We start from the raw sequence: 24095 nt of genomic DNA, 5'->3' as shown, positions 1-24095 counted from the left end.
ACATTGCCTTTGATGGTTGATACTGATGCTCAGCTTGACAGGTGTCACCATGGAAATCAACCATCTGGGCATGTTTGTGGGGGAGCTTTCCTATTAAGCTAACGGAGAAGGGAACATGCTCCCTAAAAGTAGCCTATGTCCCGGGGTCCTGGAATGGATATTATGAAGGAAGTGAGCTGTGCCCCAGCATCCATCTCTCTCTCTCTGCTTCCTGACTGTGGTTGCAGTGTGACCAGCTGCCTCAGTCTCCCACTGCTATGCCTTCCCACCATAATAGATTATATTCCCTCAAACTGCGAGCCAAGTCATATATATATGTGTGTGTGTGTGTGTGTGTGTGTGTGTGTGTGTGTTTGAGTTGCTCTTGTCAGATAGTTTGTCTCAGAAATGAAAAAAGTAACTAATACAGGCACAAATCAAAATGACATAGAAAGATTTTTTTAAAAAATGGGTAAAAACAAACAAGAAAGCCAGACAGTATTAAGATGAAATACACTTCTTGTCACCCTCGCATAAATCAGATGTACACAGACATGTCCCTCTCGTCATTTTTCCTAGGCTCACACCAGAAATGTTATCCTCTCAGAAATAAAGCAGGCTTACTTTCTTTAACATCTTTTAACACGAAGGAAGAGCAAAAACTTGAAAGGGACATCTGGTATACCAGGGCTCTATACCCAACCAGTTAGAGACCAGAACCATGCATGGGTTATAGAGAGTCCTAACTACCGGAGAGAGCCCCCCATCAGTGATCCTCAAAAATAGAAATAATTTCAGAATCCCCAGGATAATTTGCTAAAATAAATACTGCCAGGCTGTAGCCACAGAATTTCTTAGGATGGCACCTAGGGTTTGACTATTTAGCTCCACTCCAGATGCTCAGAGAGATGGTCTAGGGCACGGACAGAGAGACCTGCTGCTCTCCAGGACTGACTCTCAGTGACCCAGGCATCCTTGAGTGAATCAAGACATGGCCAAAGAGGCAAGCCTTGGTGGCACATTCTTGAAGTCTTAGCAATCAGGAGCTAGAGGCAGGAGGCTCCTGAGTTTGAGGCCAGCTTAGCCTCCGTAATGAGAGTCTGTCTCCAAAATACCAAGAGCTAGAGCAGGAGAGAAGGCTCAGTTGGCAAAAATGCTTGTTGCTTAAGCATGACATGAGCTGCAGCTTTAGAAGCCATGAAGTGGGGGTGGGGTGGTGGAGGTGGGGTTGGGTGGGGGCGTGGAGGTGGGGTGGGGTGAGGGGGGTAGAGGTGGGCATGAATGCACATGCTTACATTCCCAGAGCTGGAGAGGTGGAGACAGAAGGATCCTTTGGGATTGGTAGCCAGCCAGTCCAGGCTTTCTAGGGAGCCACAAAAGAAGTGTGTGTGTGTGTGTGTGTGTGTGTGTGTGTGTGTGTGTGGTGGGAGGGAGGGCTGGAGTGATGGCTCGGTGGTTAAGAGCGCACACTGCTCTTGCAGAAGTTCTGAGTTTGTTCCTTAGCACCCACATAGGTAGCTCACAATCCAAGAGGAAAGTCATCTTTTGGCTTCTACAGACACCAGAACACACACACACACACACACACACACACACACACACACACACACACACACACACACATACACACATACCACACACACACACACACACACACACACACACACACATACACACCAGGCTTGGAACTGTAGTTCACTGATAGAACGGGGAAAGTCTAGCAACACTCAGACATTTAGGGAGGGCTATTTGGAGTCCGGAACCAACTGTGTGCCAAGGAGCACTGGCCAACCTGGTGGGTTTCTGGCATATTCTTTCTTCCAAGACTAGGAAAAAACAGACCAGGAGGCTCCGTGGCTCCGTGCAAAGAGCACCGATTGCACCCTTCCTGCTGCCACTGATTAGAGATGAGGTCTTGGCAAGTCCGCCAATCTCAATGTGCTTTGGGTTTTGTTTGTGAAATGAAACACTTAGGCAGGAGGCTTTTCAGAGACCCTTTTGAACCAGTGTTCTATAACATCTTCTAAGATCCAGATTTTAGGCAAGGATGACTCGTGTGGCTATGACAGTCTAACCTCCAGAGTCATACTTTTAAAAAAGAGTTTATTGTTTTTATTTATGTGTATCTGTGTGTGATGGAGGATGGTGAGTGGTGAATACATATGAACGAGGGGGATAGTATATGAATATGAGTCGAGGTTGTCTGCAAATGTGAGCGTCGAGGCCAGAAAAGGCCAGAAAGGTGCATCAGATCCCCAAAAAGCCAGAGTTACGGGGAGTTATAATCTGCCCATTGTGGGTGCTGGGAACCAAACACGTATCCTCTGTAGAAGCAAGAGGAAGCACCCCTCCGACCTCCCACAGTCACACCCCTAATGCAGACCATCTGTCACTATTTCAGAGGTGTCATCAACACGGTGGCATCAGCTGGGGAATCTCTGTCCTTACTTACAGAGTGATGGACGGCAGCCAATGTGTCATCCAATGTACTAGCAAGAAATAATCAGCGGAGCAAGCCAGCGTGGGGCAAGTGCTGGGCTTTGAGCCTGGGTACAAGTCTAGGAAGAATAAATGGAGCCAGGAGTGAGAGTGGGCAGTGGGCCCAGAGCTGGGTGCAGTGGTGGCGATCTGCTGTCACTGTGGTCCTCAGACAAGGGAAAGAGGAAAGCTGCTATGTGCTCACAATGCTACCACAGTTCTACAGAGGAGATGTGGAGAGTGCAGGATCAGAATGGCTCTTTCTGAAACGGGCTTACTTCACCCAATAGGATTCTCTCTAGTTGCGCCGATTTCCCCACAAATAATAAAACTCCACTCTACTTTCATTAAAAAAAAAAAAACTTGTGTGTGTGTGTGTGTGTGTGTGTGTCTATGTGAGTATATACGATGTGTGTGCAGGTGCCCACAGAGGCTGGAGAAGGGCATTGGGTCCCCTGGGGCTGAAGTTCCAGAAGGCAGTGAGCCACTGGGTGTGGATGCTGGGAACTGAGTTCAGATCCTCAGGAAGAGTGGCAAGCACTCTTAACCACGGAATCACCTCGCCAGCCTCTGATTGCTAAAGAATTTTGAATGTCAACTTAATTTTTCACTGGATATAGACATGTGGGTCTGCGTCTGGGTTTGCGCATGTGAGTGCAGTACCCATGGAGGCCAGAAGAGGGCATCAGGCTCTCCTGGAAATGGAGTTACAGGTGACTGTGGGTGTTGTGCATGCGCAGAAGACTGCCACTGGATATGGACACTGGCTCCTTACCTTGGCTACTATGAATAGTGCGCAGCAAAGATGAACATACAAGTCTCTGAAGGTGTCAGCTTGGGCTCTTCTGGGTAAATCATTTGTGGCCGCTGGATCTTATTACCTACATAAAACCACAACTGCTTGCATGCCATGAAAGCCCTACAGCTACTTAGGGGAGCAAAAAAGGAGCTACAGGGAGTGGGGGAGGGTAAGAAAACAGAGGATGGGGCACAGGGACAATATTCTGAATGCATAACATATGCTAGCATAGGATTTAAAAGCTTAAAAAAAAAAGAAAGAAAGAAAAAAGAAACCCAAAGCTGTCTCTAAGACAAAGAGCACGGGCTGGGGAAGATGGCTCAGAGGTTAATAAGGGCTTGATCCACAAAGACAAGGACCAGAAAGCCACATAAAATCCTGGGTGGGCATGGTTGCTTACCTGTAACTCCAGCCTAAGGAGGTGAGTGAGGGATCCACAAAGCAAGCTGGCTAGTGAGACTAGCCAGACTGGTAAGCTCTGGGTTTGGCTAGGAGTGCCCACCTTCAATGAATAAGGTTAGAGGATTCCCAGCACTGACCTTGGGCCTCCACATGTACCCTCAACACACTGTCACCCAGCCTTCACTTCCAGTCTGATCCTTCCTTCCTGTTCAGTCAAAACTATGAGGGTGTGAGAAATCCCAGCTACACACTCATGCAGCCACCAGCCTCTCCTGTTGCTACTATGGCTTCTTCACTGTGATGGGCTTTACCCTGAAACCTCTAGTGGAAATAAACCCTTTCTCCCTTAAGTGGCTTTTTTAAAAAAAGATTTATTTATTATGCATATAGTGCTCTGTCTCCCTGTTACCCTGCCTACCAGAAGAGGGCGCCAGATCTCATTATAGATGGTTGTGAGCCACCATCTGGTTATTGGGAATTGAACTCAGGACCTCTGGAAGAGCAGCCAGTGCTCTCAACCTCTGAGCCATCTCTCCAGCCCCTCCCTTAGGTGGCTTTTTTTTATCAGGAATATCTGGTTACAGCAAGAGGAACAGGAAGTAACAAACTTCCCTGAGCCCATTTCACCAGCACTCAAGTATGTGCCAGCCCCAGAAGCTAAAGGATCATAGACAGTGCCAGCACCTGAGACTCCGCTATCCCAAACATGGTGGGTGGGCCACAAAGTGATGGGTAGAACAACCCGGAATCCTTGCCCACTGTTGCCAGGCATGCACATGCACACACACACACACACACACACACACACACACACACACACACATCCAGGCTGTTCAGTGAGTCCTGAGGGTCGTCATGGATTCCCCCATGAGCAGCTTTTGCTCCCTGTTCCCAAAGAGCTAAAATCTTGCACTGACTCATCTATAGAATCTACTAGAGGTTTTGTGGTGAGCCAGAGCAGAGAGGAGACCATCCAGCATCGAGCAAAGCTCAGCCCAAGGGCCATGCTGGCTTTCCTGCTCTTTGTTACTCTGCCCTGCATCTACAAAGTCTTTTTTATGCTGGGTCTCTGCATCCCTGGTCCCCAGCCTCCTGCCTCTTTCTTTCCATGGGCCACACTCACTGAGAATAAAGTGGCCAGGCTACTGGCATCCCAGGGCAAAGCAGCCCTCCCTGTTACCCTGTCTTCCCTTACTATTCTATTGGTTTCTTTTGATACTCCCCTCACCCTCTCAAACATCAACAACAACAACAACAACAACAACAACAACAACAACAACAACACACCTTCCCTTGGCTGGATCGCCTGCTCTGAAGCCAGCTCCAGCTCCCTTCACACAGAACCCTAGCATCATTCTCTTCAGGAAGTTACCAGGAAGGGTCCACCAAGGATCAGAGGTCTCCCAACTACAGGACCATAGGGGACTCAACGTACAGATTAGTCACCATCAGCCCGGACCCTATTCAACGATCCGCCCACCTTTCATCTTTCTCCTTGAATGTGAACTCGAAGAAGAACTGGGACGCCTCTAGCTGAGTTCTCGGATATTGTATGAAACCCAGCACATGGTTAGAGCTCAGTAAACTGCGGGGTAGCCGAATGGCTGTGTGTGTTCGTGAACACCGCTGCCCGCTGCCTGTCTAAGGGTCACAGACAGTTCTAATCTCTGTCCCCACCGTCATCATCCTGTGCGCCCATAAACGTAAATGAAACTTCCTCAGGTCTAGATCTTGCTTCCCGTACCCTGAGAGGCTAATGTATTGTGCTGGGTCCCATTTTACTTTCCCTGCCCTTAGGCCATCCAGAGGCTAATTAGGGATATGCCTCAACCGTGGGCTGGGAAGGTGGCTGTCTGTGAAGTGCTTTCCACGCAAGCGTGAGGATCTGAGTTTCACCCCTAGGACTCATGCTCGGCTTTGCTTTTTTTTTTTTTTTTTTTTTTTTTAAGTGCCATGGCTGAGGGCGTAGGCAGAGCCAGGAAGATCCCGGGACTTACTGCTCAGCAACATTCAATATTCAGCTTATCCTAGCTGATGAGGTTAACGTTCAGCGGGCAAAGGTACCTGCCATCAAAGCTCACAACATGAGCTTAATCCCTGGGCCCCACATGGCGGAAGAATACGTCATTCTCAAAAGTTGTCCTCTGACCTCCACATGGGATGCTTGGGTGTGTTGAGTGTTTGGCTTTCCTGTTGTGAAGGACTGGACCTAAAGCTATGAATTGAAATGAAATGGTGGGTGCACACGGCAGGGGGTGGAGGGGGAGCACGTGCGCACACACACATGCACATACACATGCACACACACGTGCACACACACACATACACACATACACTCATACACATGCAAAAATAAATAAAAATAAGGTAAAGAATGATAGAGGAAGACACCCAAGGTCAATCTTTTGGCCTACACCCCCCCACACACACACACCTCCACACATATGCACACACCTACACATACACACACACATATGCCTACACATAAAACAAACAAAAATATCCCCCTCATGCACCTTAGGCAAGACTTTGAAGATTCCCATGATTCCTGAAGATAAAAATGATATTTTTCTTCTTAGCCATGCCATCAGGCAGATTGAACCTGGGAACAGGGGGGAAGAACCTGGTGACTCTCGCTGATGAAACTACTTACTAAATCCAACCAAGCAGCGGGGCTATTTACTGGTACCCAAAGCACGCCTACCCCACCTCCTGGCTTCCTTCCATGCAAAGAATGTTATTTATTTGTCTATTAAAAACAAACGATGTTCGAACAAATGGTGGTGAGGAGGCAGAAAAAAAGAAAAAGAAAAAAGAGAAAAGGAGGGATAGCAATGAATTAGTGTCACCATTATGAGAAGTGGAATAAAGTTTGCTCAGAAAACTAAAAACCGGAACTGCCAGAAACGGCCCCTTCATCCCCCTCTGTTTCTTGACCCTGTATGAGATGGTTAAAGTTCTTGCGCAAAGCTCTTGCTTCGAGCAGTTTCAAGCTCTCGCTGCCGTCTTGCCTTCTCTGTCATCCCGAACTGGACTTTGAACTATGACCTAAGATAAAATGAAATCACCATATGACCCAGCCATGGTACCAGTGGATATATTCCTGAAGGACCCCGAGTCATCAGCCAACAGAGATGCCTGCATATCTGTGCTCGTTGCGTCACTACCCACGGTAGCAAAGACACGGAACCAGCCTAGATGCCGTCAACGAAAGGACAGGCAAAGAAAATGTGGTGAGTACACACGGGGGTGGGGGTGGGGGCTTTATTTAGCCCCAAAGAAAACTGAAGTCAGGGCATTTGCAGGAAAATAGGCAGAACTGGAAATCATGTTGTTATACAAAATAATCCAGACTCAGAAAGACAAAGGGGGCATGTTTTCTCTTACAGGAAGTAGAGAGTTTAAAAAATATATATATACATGGATATAGGTAGATAGGTAGATGATAGACAGACAGACAGACAGACAAACAGACAGACAGATAATGGGGACTCTTTAGAACCACTTGGGAGGGTAGGTGTAAGGAATGAGAAGGTAATGAGAGGGTGAATAAAAAAAACTCCATGATATCCATGGAATAAAAATGAAACCTACTATTTTATACAATGAATATATGTTGTGCTCGCTGGTTTTATGTCAACTTGATACTAGCTGGAGCCCTCTAAGAGGAAGGAACTTCAACTGAGAAATTGCATCCATATGGGCAAGCAAGCCTGTAGAGCATTTTCTTAATTAGTAGTTGATTGGGAGAGGGCCCAATCCACGTGGGTGGTGCTGTCGCTGGGCTGGTGGTCCCGATTCTATAAGCAAGCAGGTTGAGCAAGCCAGGATGAGCAAGCCAACAAGCAGCATCCCTCCATGGCCTCTGTCCCAGATTCTGCCTCCAGGTTCCTGCCCAGTTCGAGTTCCTATTCTTTTTTTGTTTTGTTTTGTTTTGTTTTTGTTGTTGTTGTTTTGGTTTTTTTTAATGACACTTACTTTCCTGAGATGAGGTTTGCATGTAAAGAATGGCACCCGAGTCAGCTCTACCTTTTAAAGGCCCCAGAATCCCCAACATGACCAGGAGAATGCCTAAGGATTTCTTGAGGAGAGGCCTTCCCAAGACACAGTCCAGAACATTCTTGGGACTTCTTTCTATAGAGATAGCGGACAAGGTTCCCAAACACAGCCTTCCTTCCTTTTCCATGAGTATTCATCTTTTCAGGTTGGTTTCTCATGGGAGAGTGAAAAAAAAAAAAAAAAAAGACTGTACTTCCAATCTCTTCTTTCAAACCTGCAGGATCTATTTCCTGGTGTGGAGCAATCGGCTACAGTATATATATATATATTTAATTAATTTATTCAGATTACATCTCAATTGTTATCCCCTCACTTGTATCCTCCCATTCCTCCCTCCTCCCTCTTTCATCTTATTCCCCTCCCCTAGGTCTATGACACTCGAATTCCTACCTTGGCTCCCTCAGTGTACTGTGATTCAGGAATAAGTAAGCCAAATAAGCCATTTCCTCCTTCTCATTGCTTTTGGCCATGGTGTTTCGTCACAGCAATAGTAAACCTAACTCAGACATATGCTAATACAAGTTTTGGATATTGGGGGGCTGGAGAGATGACTCAGTAGTTGTGAATGCTTTTTGCTGTTCCGGAGAATTGGGGTTTGATTTCTGGTACCCATGTCAGATGGCTCGCAACCATCTGTAAGTCTAGCTCCGGGGAATCCCGCACCCTCTTCTGGATTCTGCAGGTATCTATACGCATGTGGTGCTTACACACACACACACACACACACACACACGTGCGGACCCCACCCCACCCCCACCCCCTCACACATACCCTAAACGAATTTTAAATGAGCATATACAGTGCTCTAGACATTCGTCCTTTGTGTCCCCACCCAAAGAGAAAGGCGGCAGTGTATCCACCACATTTCAAGAAAGCTCATTTAAAAAAGAAAGAAAGAAAATCTACACAACTCTTCAAAAGTATCCTAGTGGCTCACTGTGTGAAGAGCATTTCTGAACGTTCAGGCTCAAATCATACAGTCTTAAGTAGCAGCTGCCAGGCTTGCGACTGTAGAGTGACTAATGATAGCCTACAGGACATATCCATGCATGGTTTACCCAGGACTACAGGAAACAGAATATTATAGACATGGGCAGGTCGGAACATCTGTAAGAGGGGCGAGCCGTCACCAGGGGTTCCCTGGGGAGGCAATTTCTGGTTAGAACTTGGATCCCAGGGAGAAGTCCCTAAGAATAACGCTGATGAGATCAGATAATTATCTCTTCTAGAAATCAAGGGAAATTGAAAATTAGCACAATCTGTAGAAAATGAGAAAGACACATAAAGAGGTGATGGCGGGGCACCAGAGCCTCAGAATGCATTCTGGTTTTGTAAACTCAATTGGATGGTGTTGTCGCTGCCTGAGGCCCTTGGGGGACCATCTCTCCTGAGCTAAGAATAAATTGCCATTGCCTCATCCTGTCAGGGAAGCCCAGATGACCTGGTCAGGTTTCCCGAGCTAACATCTACTCACTTCAGATAGGACGCCCAATAGCTAAGACCAGGAAAAGATCTCACCCAAGGGTGGCTTGGTAAAGCAATTGAGTTCAACTGGGATTGTTATAGCAATGGGGGTGAGAGGTTACTGATAGGAACAACTTACGGACATCTACACTGCTAAAGCCAAAACCAAAACCAAAACAACAACAACAACAACAAACAAATCTCTCCCAGCAATAGTTAACTGCCTATAGAGCCTCAGGGAAGATTGGGGACTCTGAGTGCTCCACCTCCTCCATCTCATCCATGACAGAACTTCTGCCCACTCTTCAGCAGGTCCCCCTGTGGGGCATCCCAGCACCTGAGTCTTCAAGAGTCCACTGGTAGGCATGGTGGGAAGACAATGGTCCACATCACCCTCCCTGCCTTGACCGTCCTGGCTGCCTTGAGGCTGCCAGAAAGGGCCAGGCACTATCTGCCGCAGAGCCATCGGTGTGTGTGTGTGTGTGTGTGTGTGTGTGTGTGTGTGTAACAGACCACTCTCTGCACTTTTGAACATGCTCAAAATCTTCCACAACAAAGCACTACAAATAAAAACAAAGCATCATTTCCAAAGGAGGAAGAAAAAGAGTTGGAACTTGGAGTCCCCTGTCTCCCATCGAAGAGGTCCATCCATAAGAAAAACAGACAGCTCAGCCTTTAGTTACAACAAGCACGCTTGGAAAACAACCCAAACAGCTTAATCAACACAGAGCATAGAGAAGGCTGTTTGCGAAACTTAATTGCCATTTTAATGTGTTTTAATTGCATAGAAATGCTATTTAATGTAGTGTTTCACTTCCCATTTGCTGTCTTGGGGAAATGGCAGAGCTTGGGAAAGGGGATAGGCTGTCGCTGGAAGAGCCTGGAATCGCTTGATGAGAGTGAAATACTCCTTCAACGGCAGACCTGGGCCCCAGGCTGGCTGCTTCCCTTGATCACCATTTTACCCCCCACCAGTCTCCACCCCCCCCCAAAAAAAAAAAACAACAACCTCCCCACAGGCAGGGAGACAAGTCATTTCTGAGATATCAGAGGAGAGGAAAAACCAGGCTCAGAGATGCATCTACCTGGGAGCAACGAATAAAGAAACGGGGAGCAGACAATCTGGGTCATGTCCCAAGGGGCGCAGCGGAAGAACGTCCCATTTGTCCCTCACACATGGCTACAAAGGGATTCCAAGTGGCATAGGTAAGGCAGTTGAGAAAGAACTCTCAGGTACCTCTCTAGGTGAGAAGGTGGGGGCAACCGGCAGCTCTTTTGTGACATTTAGAATGTTGGAAGGTTTTAAGACTCAGGGGCAAGCCGGAGAAACTGCCACCCTGAATGAGCTACTTTCATTATCACACGGAATGACCCAACTCGGCAAGAAAGGGTAGCCTCGTTGAGGTTAGGATCCTGTCCTAGTTAGCCTTAATTGTCAACCTGAGACGGGAGTCTCAGTGGAGAGATTACGCAGGTCACATTGGCCTGCTACTTGTGTGGGACTGTGTTGACTGTTCATTTCTAAGTTTTCTTGTCTTTGTTTTTGTTGGTTTGCTTGTTTGCTTTTGACAAACAGGGCCTCAGGTAGTACAGGCTGGCCTTGAACTGACGATGTAGCCAAGGATGACCTCGAACTGATCCTCTTACCACTGCCACCCCCCCAACCCCCACCCCCCCACCCCCCCCACCCCCCACCCCCCCCACCCCCCACCCCGCATCCAAGTGCTAGGATTACAGGCTCACACCAGGATGCTGGGAAAACCCAATCATCTATCTCACCCAGGCTCCCAACCTGTGCATAGGATCTGTTTACCTCTTTCCCCTCATCCTTCTCCCCAGACCAACCACCCCCACCCCCCACCCCCCACCTCCCACCCCTGTCCCTCCCACACTCAAGGCTCCTGGCTCCCTATCTGATCTTTGCCAATTCTAAGCTAGCTCTCCTACTTCCTGTCCCCTAGCTTAGGGTGTTCCTAGGAACTGCTGGGAGGGAGCAGTCTCTTTGTTCAGGTCTTGTCAGAGAGGCCTACAATCTAAGCCTGCATCACCTCCCCACCCCTACCCCCAACCCCTGCCTGGAAGAGGATGAGACAAACAAATGAGCACCCTGAGAGGTTGCTGCTCACCACCACTCAGAACAGGGCTTCTCAGCCTGTGCATAGCAACCCCTTTGGGGTCAAACGATCCTTTCATAGGGGTCACCTAAGACCATCAGAAAACATAGGTATTCATGTTACGAGTCATAACAATAGCAAAATTACAGTTATGAAGGAACAAGGAAAATAACCCTATGGTTGGGGGTCACCACAACACAAGGCACTGCGTTAAAGGGTCACAGCGATAGGAAGGTTGAGAATCGCTGACTCGGAAGTGAGAGGAAATAAGTGACGGATGATAGCTTTGAGACATCTGGATGGGGAGAGGGCAGAATAAGGAGGAAGGAAGGCTGAGTGGCTGGACCACTTGGAATCTTGGCACTTGGGAGGCTGAGGCAAGAGCTCCACAGGTTTGACACCAGCCTGGGATTACATAGTGCAATCCAGTCTAGCTGGGACTACATGGCAGACCCTTAAAAACAACAACAACAACAACAACAACAGCAGCAGCAGCAACAACAGCAACAAATCAACAGACCCTACCTCACACTAACAAACAAACCAACACTAGGAACCATCACAGAACACTGGCAGGGTCCTTCCCTCTCCCAGGAAAATGCCGAAGGGCCCTACACAGAGTTCACAGGCTCTCTAGCAGGTATATTCTGTCCTGGTGGCTTACATCTGTAGCTCCCTTTTGAAACTGCCACAGCCTCATCTCTCTCCCCTGCCCTCACACATCACACACTGTGAGGGATTTGCTCCCCTGAATAGATCACTTGCCTCAAATCCCGAACCTAGGTCTCTGGGGAGGGGGGTGGGGTGGGACCAGTGACAGCCCGGGCACAGGCTCTAAGCTTGCACCTCACCTTGCAAACCCTGTAACTTGGTTGAAGGCTCAGGAAAGCCCTGAGTTCCCTCAGCTACAAATAGGATAACACCACCACTTGGTAAACATCCAGTTGCAGATGAAGATGACAAATATAAATGCGACCAGGCTCCTGTACACAGGAACATCGGGAAATCAAGCTGGTGAAGGGCTGCATGCATACACTGGGCCTCAGAAACACACAGACATGTGCACACACATCACCACCTGTGTATACACATACCGAGGCACAAAGGAGCACACAGCCACCCGTGTGGGCACAAATACCAGAAAGTATGCTCACACACACAGGAAGGTGTACTCAATCTTTTTCTAGAAACTATCGAAAGTCTTAAATATTAATCATCAACAACAAAAACATACGAAACAAAACAGCTGCAACCTTGATGAGAATAAAAGTTTATCTAGGGCAAAATATGAGGGACTATGGCTTGGGAATGTGGACTTAGGGTACCCCAAATATCATGTGTCAACGTGAGGGGTGGTCACCTGAGTTTTTTCTAGACTCAAATGAAAGAAAGCCATAAGTAAAGACATTTTCCAGGAGTAGGGCAAGTCAAACAGTCACAAAGATGGCGGATCAGGCACAGAGGTAGGCAATAACTGGCTACTAAGGAAGGTAAAGATGGCCCAAGATATTTAGTTCTAGACCTGCAACATCCCAACTCTCCACTCTCATCAGTCAGTCAGCCTGCAGCATCTTCAGGGGGCCTTATTCCCCCTCCACCCCTGTGAATTTCAGTTCACAGCTAAGAAGCCAGTCAGGTTGTTACCAGGTAGTCCTGAACATTGCTTCTGGGTGTGATACCATGGTACCTAAACATGGCCTCCCAGGTGTGACACCCTGTCTCTTGGTGTGACTTCTAAATGTGACACCATGTCCCTGGGTGTGACTTCCTGGTAAGACACCATGTCCCTGGGTGTGACTTCCTGGTAAGACACCATGTCCCTGGGTGTGACTTCCAGTGTGACACCATGTCCCTGAATGTGGCTTTCCAGGTGTGATACCATGCACCCACCAAGCACCATGATATGACTTCTGGACTTAACATGTGTCCCTGAGTGTGACACCTTGTACCTAAATGGGACTTCCAGGTATAGCATATGTCCTTGGGTGTGATGTGGGCTGGGGTTATCTCAATTCTCAGGGGAGGAGAAAAGGTGGAGATATTAAGGCCCTATGCAGTGGCTGCCAGCTGGTGCAGGAGGCTGAGGCCCCGTGGGATTCAGTTCCCTGGGACTGCTTCAGGCAGAGAGATGAAATAATGACCTCAACCAACGCCCAGGGTAACACAGCCGCTTCATGAAGCATCTAGTCTCAGCCAGACACTGCGCCGGGTGCGTTTTTCTGCTGCTCTGGTTTGTATAGTCCCCAGCTTTGAAGGCTCCAGGAAAGCTGGGACAGAACACTGACTATCTCAGAGGTTACTGCAACCATGAGGGCCCCACCCCCAAGCCTGGCAAACCAGACTGCCTCCAGCCCATCCCGTCCCCTCCCCCCGAGCTCATTAGGAGAAGAAACATAACACAGAGTGAGGCGGCTTCATTTCTTTCGGGTGGACTGGCACGGCTTAAAATAGTTAATATTTTGTTTTATCTTCATCGACTTGTCTAATAACGCAGAGAATATCCTCCCTGGGCGCAGAACAAAAGAGATTACCGTGTCACAGGGGCTTAACTGAAGCCCGCCAGCTGCATGCTGATCCAAGGTGTGGGGGACTGGGCTCCCCCTGCTTAAAACAATTAGGCTTATCCTTAGGGGGACACCTCCCTTTCTTCCCAAACAACTTCCAAGCCATGCAGCTCTTTCTCTAGGGGAATAAAGGCGCAGCGTTCTAGATCATTCTTTTATCTGACAGGTAATAAATAGGTAATCAGGAGATATAAATGTCTGGCATCAAAAGGACCCAGCTCACAAATGGGGCAACAGAACCGGCTCAGGGCCCATTACCCATTACACCCACCAGTGCCCCCCCCCCAAAAAAAAAGACTTCTAGGCCAGAAGGGGAATTGGGAGTATGTGTCTGGTGGTTGGGAGGGGGAGTCCTCACCAGGCAGTGGTTTTAGCAAAGCCACCTCCGTCCACATTTCCTGGGACCTATGAAAAGGCTTTCTGCAAAAATCATCCAGGTTGTATTCATACATGTCCTGGCTGTCCCTCATTGGAGCTCATAGTGCGAGCGTGCGAGCGTATGTGTGTGTGTGTGTGTGTGTGTGTGTGTGTGTGTGTGTACTTGCATGTGCACGCATGCTCAGAGGCTGACTGGATGTCCTCTGTCACACTTTGCCTTAGTTTTTGAGACAGGGTCTCTCACTGAACCTGGGTCAACAAGCTCTAGGGGATGCGCCCCCCCCCCGCCCCCCCCCCCCCCCCCCCCGTCTCCATCCCACCCTGTGATGGAATTACAAATTCATATCACGGTGCCCAGGATTGTGTATGTAGGTGCTGGGAATCTAAACCGAGTACCTCGCGCTTGCACAAACAAAAATCCAAACCCAGCGCCCAGCCTCCCACAGAGAGAGACAGAGAGCGAGTGAGTATGTTCAGGGCCAAACCCAAGCATCAAGCCTTCTGGAAGGGGAGGGAATGACAGAGACCAACCAGTATTAGTTACTGGTCTAGGATAAAACACCCGGATAAAAGGCAAGTTAAGGAAGAAAGTCTTATTCTGGTTACAGTTACAGCCCACAAGGGTGTGGGAGGCATGGTGACAGAAGTGTGAGTCCAATAGTCAGGAAGAAGAGAGAGAGAAAATGGGAAGCCGGGTGAGACTATAAACCCTCCAAGCCCACTTGTGAAGATGTACTTTGTCCAGTAAGGCTCCACTTCCCAAATATTCTATAACTTCCACAAACAGCGCCACCTACTGGACATCGAGTGTTGAGCCTCTGTGGGAGGGGTACAGTTCACATTCCAACCACTACATATGGAACCTTAGATTTTCTCAGGGTGCAGTTGATAACCCTAACCCTGTGTCCAGCTGGTGACTGCCAGATTTGCTTTAATTCTTTGTTTTTGTTTTTGTTTTTGTTTTTTTCTTTAGACAAGATGAAAAAAAAGGGAAGGCCAGAACAACAGAGCCCGTGGCTTTGGCATTTCAAGTGTCTAGAAGGCTTATTACAGAGTGGAAAGAAATGTCAGGCCAGTGTTCAGAAACATGTCTGCATGGCTCTGCAAAAGCTCAGTGAGTCTCTTCCCCTTCCCTCCTCTCTGCTTCCTCGCGTTTTTCTTCAGGAAGCTCTCTGAAGTTGGGCACTCAGGAAAAGGCTCCAAGGGAGTTGTGTTCAGGGGGAGAAAGTATGACAGTTAATCATGATTGTCACCTTGATGGTACTTAGAATCACCTTGGAAATAAATCTCTGGGCACACTTTCAAGGAAGTTTCTAGAATGGTTTAGCTGACTTGGGAAGACTCACCCTTAATGTGGGTGCCACCATGCCTGCATAAATAAAAAGGAGGAATCGAGCCGAGCACCAGCATTCCTCCCTCCCTCCCTCCCTCCCTCCCTCCCTCCCTCCACCCCCTTCCTGACTGTGAATGCCACGTGACCAGCTGACCCAAAGCCCATGCCTTCTCCACCATGACGGAGGGTACCCACAAACCGTGAGCCACAATAAACCCTTCCTTAGGTTGCTTTTGTCACGGCAACAAAGAAAGTGGCCAATATGGTAGGTAATTAAGTAATCACACTATTTAGGGAGGGACACACGATGCCTAATAACTGCACACATTAGACAAGAGGAATTGGACCTCCACGGTGATGCCCGGAAGATTCTTGCACAGCTCCACTCTGAGTGACCGGAAGACATTAACGGGTGGGACAGAGGCCATCCTAGCAGTGGAGCACCGTGTGCAGGAGTGGGGCGGGCGGGGTGTAGGTGGGGGTGGGGAGATGTACATCAGAGAGAAGAGGAGACAGGCCTGGAGATAAGAGAGACAAAATAAGGGGGAAGGCTAATTCAGGTGGGAGCCTGGAGCCACTAGAGGAGACCAGAGCACACAGAGCTTGCCGGGCCAAGGCAAGGCTTAGAGCTGTAATCTCCAAAGCCAAGGAAAGCCACTGCAGGATTTCGTGTAAGAGTGCTCAAGCTGGGGGTGGGAGTTGGGCCAATTTGCATTCATACAAGACCCTGGGGTTTCCATCTGGGATATAAATTATAGCGTGCCAAGAAGGGATGGAGGTGTGCCAGTCCGCAGGCTACATTGGCTTGGCGGAGGCGAGAGGGAGACAGGCCAGCAGCACTGCCTCAGGTGGAAAGGGCAGAGGGGCAGAGGGGCAGAGGGGCAGAGGAGCAGAGGGGCAGAGGGGCAGAGGGGCAGAGGGGCAGAGGGGCAGAGGGGCAGAGACGTGGTGAGGCACAGCTGGTGAGGGACAGGGAGGCATTGCGGATGGCTGACATTTCTGGTTGGCTGTGGGAAAGCAACATTCACTTTCTTTTTGGGTCAAAAATGCCCACACCCTCCTGGACTTCCTTGTTCACAGGAGCATCCATGATTGGCTCTGTCTCTCTGTAGCTGAGTTTCCCACTTTCCCCAGGGGACCTATACAGACTTCTAGGTTTAAAGAACCCTGGATTACATTTATTTTGCTGTGACACGACAGAAACAATATAAAGGGAATATTCATTGCACATGTACACACGTGTGTGTCATGGTTTAGAACAGAGGTTCTCAACCTGTGGGTCGTGACCCCCCTTGGTGTTGTTGAATGACCCTTTCATATGGGGTTGCCTAAGACCATTGGAAAATAGAAATATTTGCATGATCCATAAAAGTAGCAAAACGACAGTTACGAAGTTGCAACAAAAATAATTTTATGGTTGGGGGGGGATGTCACCACAACATGAGGAACTGGATTAAAGGGTCACATCAGTAGGAAGGTTGAGAACCACTGGTTTTGAGGGTACAGTCCATCTTAGTTGGGAAGGTATGGCGGCAGGAGAGTTGGGAAGCTGGCCGCATTGCATCTGCAGTCAGGAAGGAGAGAGAGAGAGAGAGAGAGAGACAGATTCTGGTCCACAGCCCACTTTTTCCTCTCTTTTCAGACCTGGACTACAGTCTATGGCTGCTACCACTGCCCATACTCAGGCTGCGTTTTCTCATTTCAGTTAACACAATCTAGAAGTTCCCTCATAGACATCATCCAGAGGTGTGCATCCTAGAGGATTCTAGCTTCTGTGGAGTTGACAAAATTATCTATAGCAATGGTGGTGGGGGTCAGAGAGGCAAGATAGAAAGAATGCCTCTAAATTTAAAAGCATGGCATAAAGCCAAGGCCCTTGGGAACAAATGGACGGAGCACTCAATGGAATGCTATAAAGCATTGTAAAAACGACAACAGGTCAGGCATCCGAGAGTGAAATGTAAAAAATATATACATCATGCATATATATAGAAATCACACATACACACACACACACACACACACACACACACACACACACACACACACACACTGATATGCCCAGAATTATTCTGGGAAGTTCCTGGGGGGAAAACCAGGCAGTGGGGATCAGTGAGTGAGTCAAGCTTGGCTTATAGAGGAAAGCTGTCGCTTGGAAACCACTCTGGAGTCTTAGTGAGGGTGGGCTGGGGAGTCTGTCTCCAGCAGGCCAAGGCCAAGGTCAAAGGGTCTTGTTCACATTCTGTTCCTAGCAGAGCGTTGTGACACTCTTCCTGGAATGCACAGAGCGCTCACACATGAAGGCTTTGTGTTGCTAAACGTGGCGGCTTTCCTGGCGGGGATCCGAGTCTCCGTTCTGTATGCACCAGGCACAGGTTGCGCTCATTATTCTCACTGACAATGTAGTTTATAAATTGTCTGAGACTGGAAATGTTAGTGGCTTATGCAAAATAACCGGTTCACCCGTGGCCGCAAGCCCGTGCGGCCCGCCTCACTGCAGGTAATAGAGAGACGAGGGAGAAAGGATACCATGCTGCCTGATCAAACGGTAGTTACGTGAGCTTTGCAGTTGAATAAAAGAATGCTTCTCTGCCTTTCTGTCTCTCCAGACCCTCCAGACAGACGCACGTACCGCTGCTGAGAGGGTTGCCATGGAGACTTGACAAAGCATCCTACCGTCCTGCAGGTCACCCTTACAGGTAGAGTCGGCACAGGGTAGGTTTCAAAGAAAATATCAACAGACGCTCTTAGCATCAAATGTCACCGTGTCCTCAAAGAGAGCTTTACTCGGAGCAGTCTGCATTTTTACAGGACCATAGCATCTCAGAGTGAGCGGGGACCTTAAATGTCACCCGTTTCGATACTATTCCTCTCTTTGATGCTGTCATCTCACTCCGTCTCTAACATCTGTCTCTAGGGGTTTCTGATTCTGCCCAAAAATTCTTCTGATGTTGTTCCTTGGATACACTATATGGTCCCCTCCAGCCCAGCATCTGCAAGATACTGTCACATCTCAATGCTGCTCATCTTGGCCCTGAAAGAATGTTCACCTGTGCCCTAGGCGGGAAACTTTCTTTTACGCTCAAACCTTACAACTCTTAACATTTTAAGTCCTGGCTCAGAAATCCAAATTCCATCAGCCCTAAACCTTCATTTTCCCTATACTTTTGCCTTTTCATTGTTCTATGCCTTTTCCCTCCCTCGCTCCCTCCGACGCCAGGGACTGAGTTCAGAACTTCATGCATGCTAGGCAAGCACTTTACTACACAACCACACCTCCAGCATAGCCTTTTTAAATATATCATAAATTAACTACAAATGGTAACTTTGATAAAAAATTAGTAAGAGCCGAGCTTGACAGCAGATGCCGGTAATCTCAGCTCTTGAAGGATAGAAGCCCTCTTGGGTCACATAATGAGATCCTGTCTGGGCCAAAACACACTGCTAAACACAAAACCAAAACCACGTAGGGCTGGGATGGCTTGCTTGGTAAGTGTGACGACTGGAATGCAGATCTCTAGCACCCAGGATGTAAAAATCCAGATGTGGGCTGGGCACGGTGGCGCATGCTTTTAATTCCAGAACGGAAGGAGGCAAGCGGGTCGCTGTGAGTTCGAGGCCACCCTGGTCTACAAACCGAGTCCAGGACAGCCAGAGCTGCACAGAGAAACCCTGTCTCAAACAAAGCAAAGCAAAGCAAAGCAAAACAAAAACAAAAACAAAAACAAAAACAAAAGTCTTGTAATCCAACCACTGGGGAGGCAGGGGACAGGAGGACCCCTGGGGCTTGTGCCAGCCTAGCATAATAGAAATAAGATCTAGATTCATCGAGAGACCCTAACTCAATATATCAGGCGGAAGATGATTAAGAAAGACACCCAGTGTCAATCTCTCACCTCCACGTGCATACCATACACACGCACACACGCCCCCCCACAGGCACACACGCACACACACACACACACACACACACACACACACACGCACACATGTGCACACAATGTGGGCGCATGCGCACACAGACACACACACACACACACACACAACTCTCTTTCTTCCCCTCCCTTCCCCCATGCAGGCATGCACGTATGTACAGACGAAAGGCAATTATGTTTTTGAATGGTGGCTACTTGCCTTCTGACCCACTGTGACCCTGGATGGCATTTTCCTTTTACTCTGTCACTTTACTTGAGAAGGGAGGACACATGATCCCACATGCATATGTACACACACACACACACACACACACACACACACACACACACACACTTTTCAAATATATTCGCTCTGAACTTCCCATATCCCAGATTGCCCTTTCCGATGAATAACAGTACAGTGTGAAAGGTCTCCCCCCCATTCCTATCCCATGCCTATGTTCAGCCACCTACAGGATGAATAAAGGGAGCACTTGGCCTGCTCTTGGGGGACCCCTGGGATGGTTGGTGTGCCTGTCCCTCCTGAGCATGTCATTCAGAATCAGAAATTGCAATGGGTGTGGGCTGCAGAAACAGACCTTGCCACCCTGGGCGGGCTGTCTGCTGCTGGTTGCTGTAGGAAAACAGCATGGTTCTCAGTGGGGGCAGTGACTCATCCTGTAGTTCGTTGTTATTATGGGCTACACTGTAGCATCTGAAAGTGGGAGCACTGAAACCTTAGTCCCTTGCGCACCTCAGAGAGGAGTTATATTCAGAGAGGGCCCAGGAAGATGAAAATGAATGAGAACGTGGTCATTAGAGCAGATCCTGTCTGTTACATTTGAATGGGAACTGTCCCCCAGAGACACAAGTGTGGATGACCCAATCCCCAGTAAGATGATGCCAGAGGAGGGGGCTTTGGGAAATGATTGATCAGACCATGAAGGCTCTGATACGTAGGTTTGTAATTGGATGGACCATTGGGAGGAGACAGAAATGTAGGAGGTGGGAGAGGAGGTGGGGGTCCTTGGACATGTTCTCAGGGTTTTTACTTTGTCCCTTACTCTCTCTGTCTCTTCTTTCTGCCTCTCTCATCATCTCTTTCCTCTCTCTCTTTTTTTGTCCTTCTCCTCCTTCATTCCCCCACCCTCTCTTGCTCCTCCCTGGGGAATGATGCCGCCGCCCCCCCCCATGATGATAATCCTGATTCACCCCATGCCTGAAGCAATCTACCTCGATGACCACACACTAAAATCTCCAAAGCTGTGGGGCAAAATAAACCTTCATCAACTTAAAGATGGTTGCACTTGGGTATTTTGTCACAGTGACAAAAGGATGACTGATACACTAACTGGTGCCCTTGCACAAAGAGGGGGCTAGGGAAAACAAGCACACATATGTGCATATACACACACACACACACACACACACACACACACACACACACATGAAGATGATATGAAATACAGAGAATCCAGCAATACCAAGTGATGGAAAGAGACGTCAGAAGACACCAACACCCTCATGACTTGATCTTGAAATTCCAGCCTCCAGGGTCAAGAAACAGATGCTCTATTTAGAACACCCAACCAGGGCTGTGGGTGTCAGTATACACACACCAATGCATGGAGGAAAACCAAGTCGTTTCACAAGGAGACTATTTGTTTCCAAATAGATCACATGATGGTTTGATTGCCAACTGTCTATGAGGAAGTTGCTGGATCATTGGGAAAACTCTCCTGGAGTATGAGCTGCACCATCCCACAGGCTGGGGTATCCACACTGGATATAAAGGAGAATGTAGGCGGTGCCCCAGCATCCATCTCTCTCTGCTTCCTGACTGTGGTTGCAATGTGACCAGCTGCCCCAATGCTCCTTCTGCCATGATAGACTACACAATAAAGCCTTTCTTTGTTAAGTTGTTGTTGTTGCTGCTGCTGTTTAAGTACATTCCCTCAGCAACAATGACAATAACAAAAACTGGTAAATATCCAAGTTATCTGCAATGGGTCAGCTTCCAAGCTCTCAAGTCCTGTCCAATGACTGGAGCAGGACGGTCTACAGGAGAACCCTCCTTGAACTGTCATCTCCTGGACCAAGAAAGATAAGGCTGACTCTAAACATCCTCTTCCTCCTCGTTTGCATATCCAGCCTAGCTCACCTACCACCGGAGGCTGGTCCTAGGGGCAGAAGGCAGGAAAGGTGGCCATAGATGCTGGAGAGGAGGCAGAGATTGCTGCGTATCAGTGGATGGGGTTAGTCCTGGGCAGAAGCCCTACCTTCCTGAGGCTCCCTTTGGTTCAACCTATGATGTGCCCTCCCCTAGGTGTGGTCACCTGAGTCATGTGGCCGGAAGCTTTCTTAGAAAGTCCTACCCTCTAGGGCTATAGGCTTTCCATCCTACTAAAGAGAGACAGCCCAGTGACATCTTCCCCGGCCCCATCAGTGCTTTCTTTTGCACAGCTCTAAAGTAAGATGTCCTGTTGCTGGCCGCTGTAGCCACCTGTCCACCCCAGTGAGATGCAGCCCTTCCTTCTACAAGGGCCTTCCTATGGTCATTACAGGATGTGTTGAAATCCTGCTCTCATGCACCAAAAAATATGGAAACAGAGGCAGGCTGCTCCCTTGCTTCTCAAAGTCCTATCTGCCCTGATGACACTCAGCGGTCCCCTGGCTTCTGGTTTTTATCAGTCCCTATAAGAAAACATATCTGGCCTGAGTTTTTCCTCACTATAGAGCTAAGCCCTAAACACCTGATGAGAGGGTAGGAAAGAGGTCATAATAGACAGGAAAGGTAATGTGTGTGTGTGTGTGTGTGTGTGTGTGTGTGTGTGTGTGTGTGTGTGTAAATGTTCTGCTCTGCCAGTCTCCACCTTATTCCCCTGAGTCAGGGTCTCACTCTTAAATCTAGAGTTACACCAACAGGAAGCAAGCCCAGAGGGATCCTTGTGTCTCTGTCCAAATCAGCCAACATCACTGGGGTCATCTACTACCACACCCAGCTAGTTACATGACTTCTGGCGATATGAACCCAGGCCTCCATGCTTGTGCAGTAAGTGCCCTTCTTTACCAACTGCGCCACCTGCCCAGCCTCCATTACCACTAGTTATAACTGCAGGTAGAGAGGCTGTTAGTCTCACTGACCTGCAAGCGCACCCAATTGCTAGGGATGAGCCGAGAGAAGACATCCCCTTTCCAGACCTAGTCAGAGCCCGAGGCCCTGGATGCTGCATTCCTGCTCTTCCACGTGCCAGCCCTGGGCAAATTTCTCTTTCTGCCTCATCTACAAAGTCACAACCACAGCAGAAATCAAGGCTCATGCTCCCTGCACTACCTTATCTTCTACTATATTATTTGTTATTAATTCATTGAGAATTTCACCCATGAATATATTTTGACCATCTGCCCCCCCCCCCTTTCCTGGATCTACCCTTCCCTTTCCCCACACCTTTCTCTTCTTTTAAAAACTAATAACCCTGTGAGTTCAATTTGTGCTGCCTGAATACTCACGGGTGTGGGGCTTTCTACTATTGACCAACCTACCAGGGGTTACGTCTTAAGTAGCCATCAATTGTCAATAGCTCCTTAGCTAGGGCTGGGGAGTCCTCGCTGATAATAGGTTACAAGAGCTTCGTGACTCGAGGTCCTGCATGCTTCTAATCACGGTAATGGGGAGGCAAGGCAGGGCGCTTACTACAAGTCTGGGCTACGTAGCAAACCCTTGTCTTAATAAGTTAATTAGCTGATTAATTAACTTATTAATTAGTAGATGGATAGATAAGATAGACAGAAGGAAGACAGCTAGCTAAGTTATGAGTCATAGAGGTTAGCAAAGTGCCTGGTATACGGTAGGTGCTCAAGGAAGGTGGCTATTTGTTGCTGTCACTATGATTGTTTTAGGTAGGGCACAGAGAACAGTCCGACCTCGGCCACCTTCCTCGCCTTTATCAAATGGCTGTTAGGCTTCATTCTTCCCTGGAAGTGAACAGTGCTGAACAGGGTAGGAGGAACTTTTATTTGTTAGAGAGAGGGCACACCTGGTAGATCCAAATGGAAACGGTTACAGTATTCAGAGAGGAAAGGCAAAGAAAGACAGGGGCCTCGGGGTGTGACAAAGGGCGGGGAAGAAGAGGGGAACCCCCTCCTTACTGAGTGAGCAGAGTTTACCAATAGGAAGTGAATCAGCCAACTGAGGGTCAATGGGTGGCTCAGTGGGAAAAAGGATTTGCCCCATCTACAACTTCAGCTACAAATGGCTCTGAACTAACTGTTCCAGGAGATGACAACCATGCCTTGTCTCAAAAGTTGTTATGACTACCTTGTTATAATCACTTTGCAACTATACCTTCATTCAGAAGGTTGTTATGGCCAATTTGTTTTGCTTATGTTCTCCTTCTGTAACCCTGTCTATTTGCCTGTCAAATCCCCCATTTGAAAAACCCCTACTCCTGAACTACAAAAACCCTCATCCTACCTATGTCCAATGTTGATCTCTTGAACCCTACCTTTTGGGAGGGACAGCCCATGCACGTGCAGACACACACACACACACACACACACACACACACACACACACACGCTTGCTTTAATAAATTTAGCCATGAGGATTTG

The 24095-nt window shown here is 48.3% G+C and overlaps 1 protein-coding gene and 1 long non-coding RNA gene across 2 annotated transcripts in view; one reads left to right on the top strand and one right to left on the bottom strand.

Annotated features, from left to right (window-relative positions):
• Positions 1–24095, bottom strand: part of GALNT17 (polypeptide N-acetylgalactosaminyltransferase 17) — a 431830-nt gene that overhangs the window by 128912 nt on the left and 278823 nt on the right. The window lies entirely within an intron of this gene.
• On the top strand, positions 10484–18495 carry LOC311585968. The gene is made up of 3 exons (XR_014775408.1): positions 10484–10585; positions 15211–15351; positions 18180–18495. It is a non-coding gene; the product is annotated as an uncharacterized lncRNA (long non-coding RNA).

Source organism: Acomys minous, assembly GCF_964271855.1.
Source record: "Acomys minous genome assembly, chromosome: 16".
Classification (NCBI taxonomy): domain Eukaryota; kingdom Metazoa; phylum Chordata; class Mammalia; order Rodentia; family Muridae; genus Acomys; species Acomys minous.
Note: the sequence above shows the minus strand (reverse complement) of the source record. Positions and strands in the feature narration are given on the sequence as shown.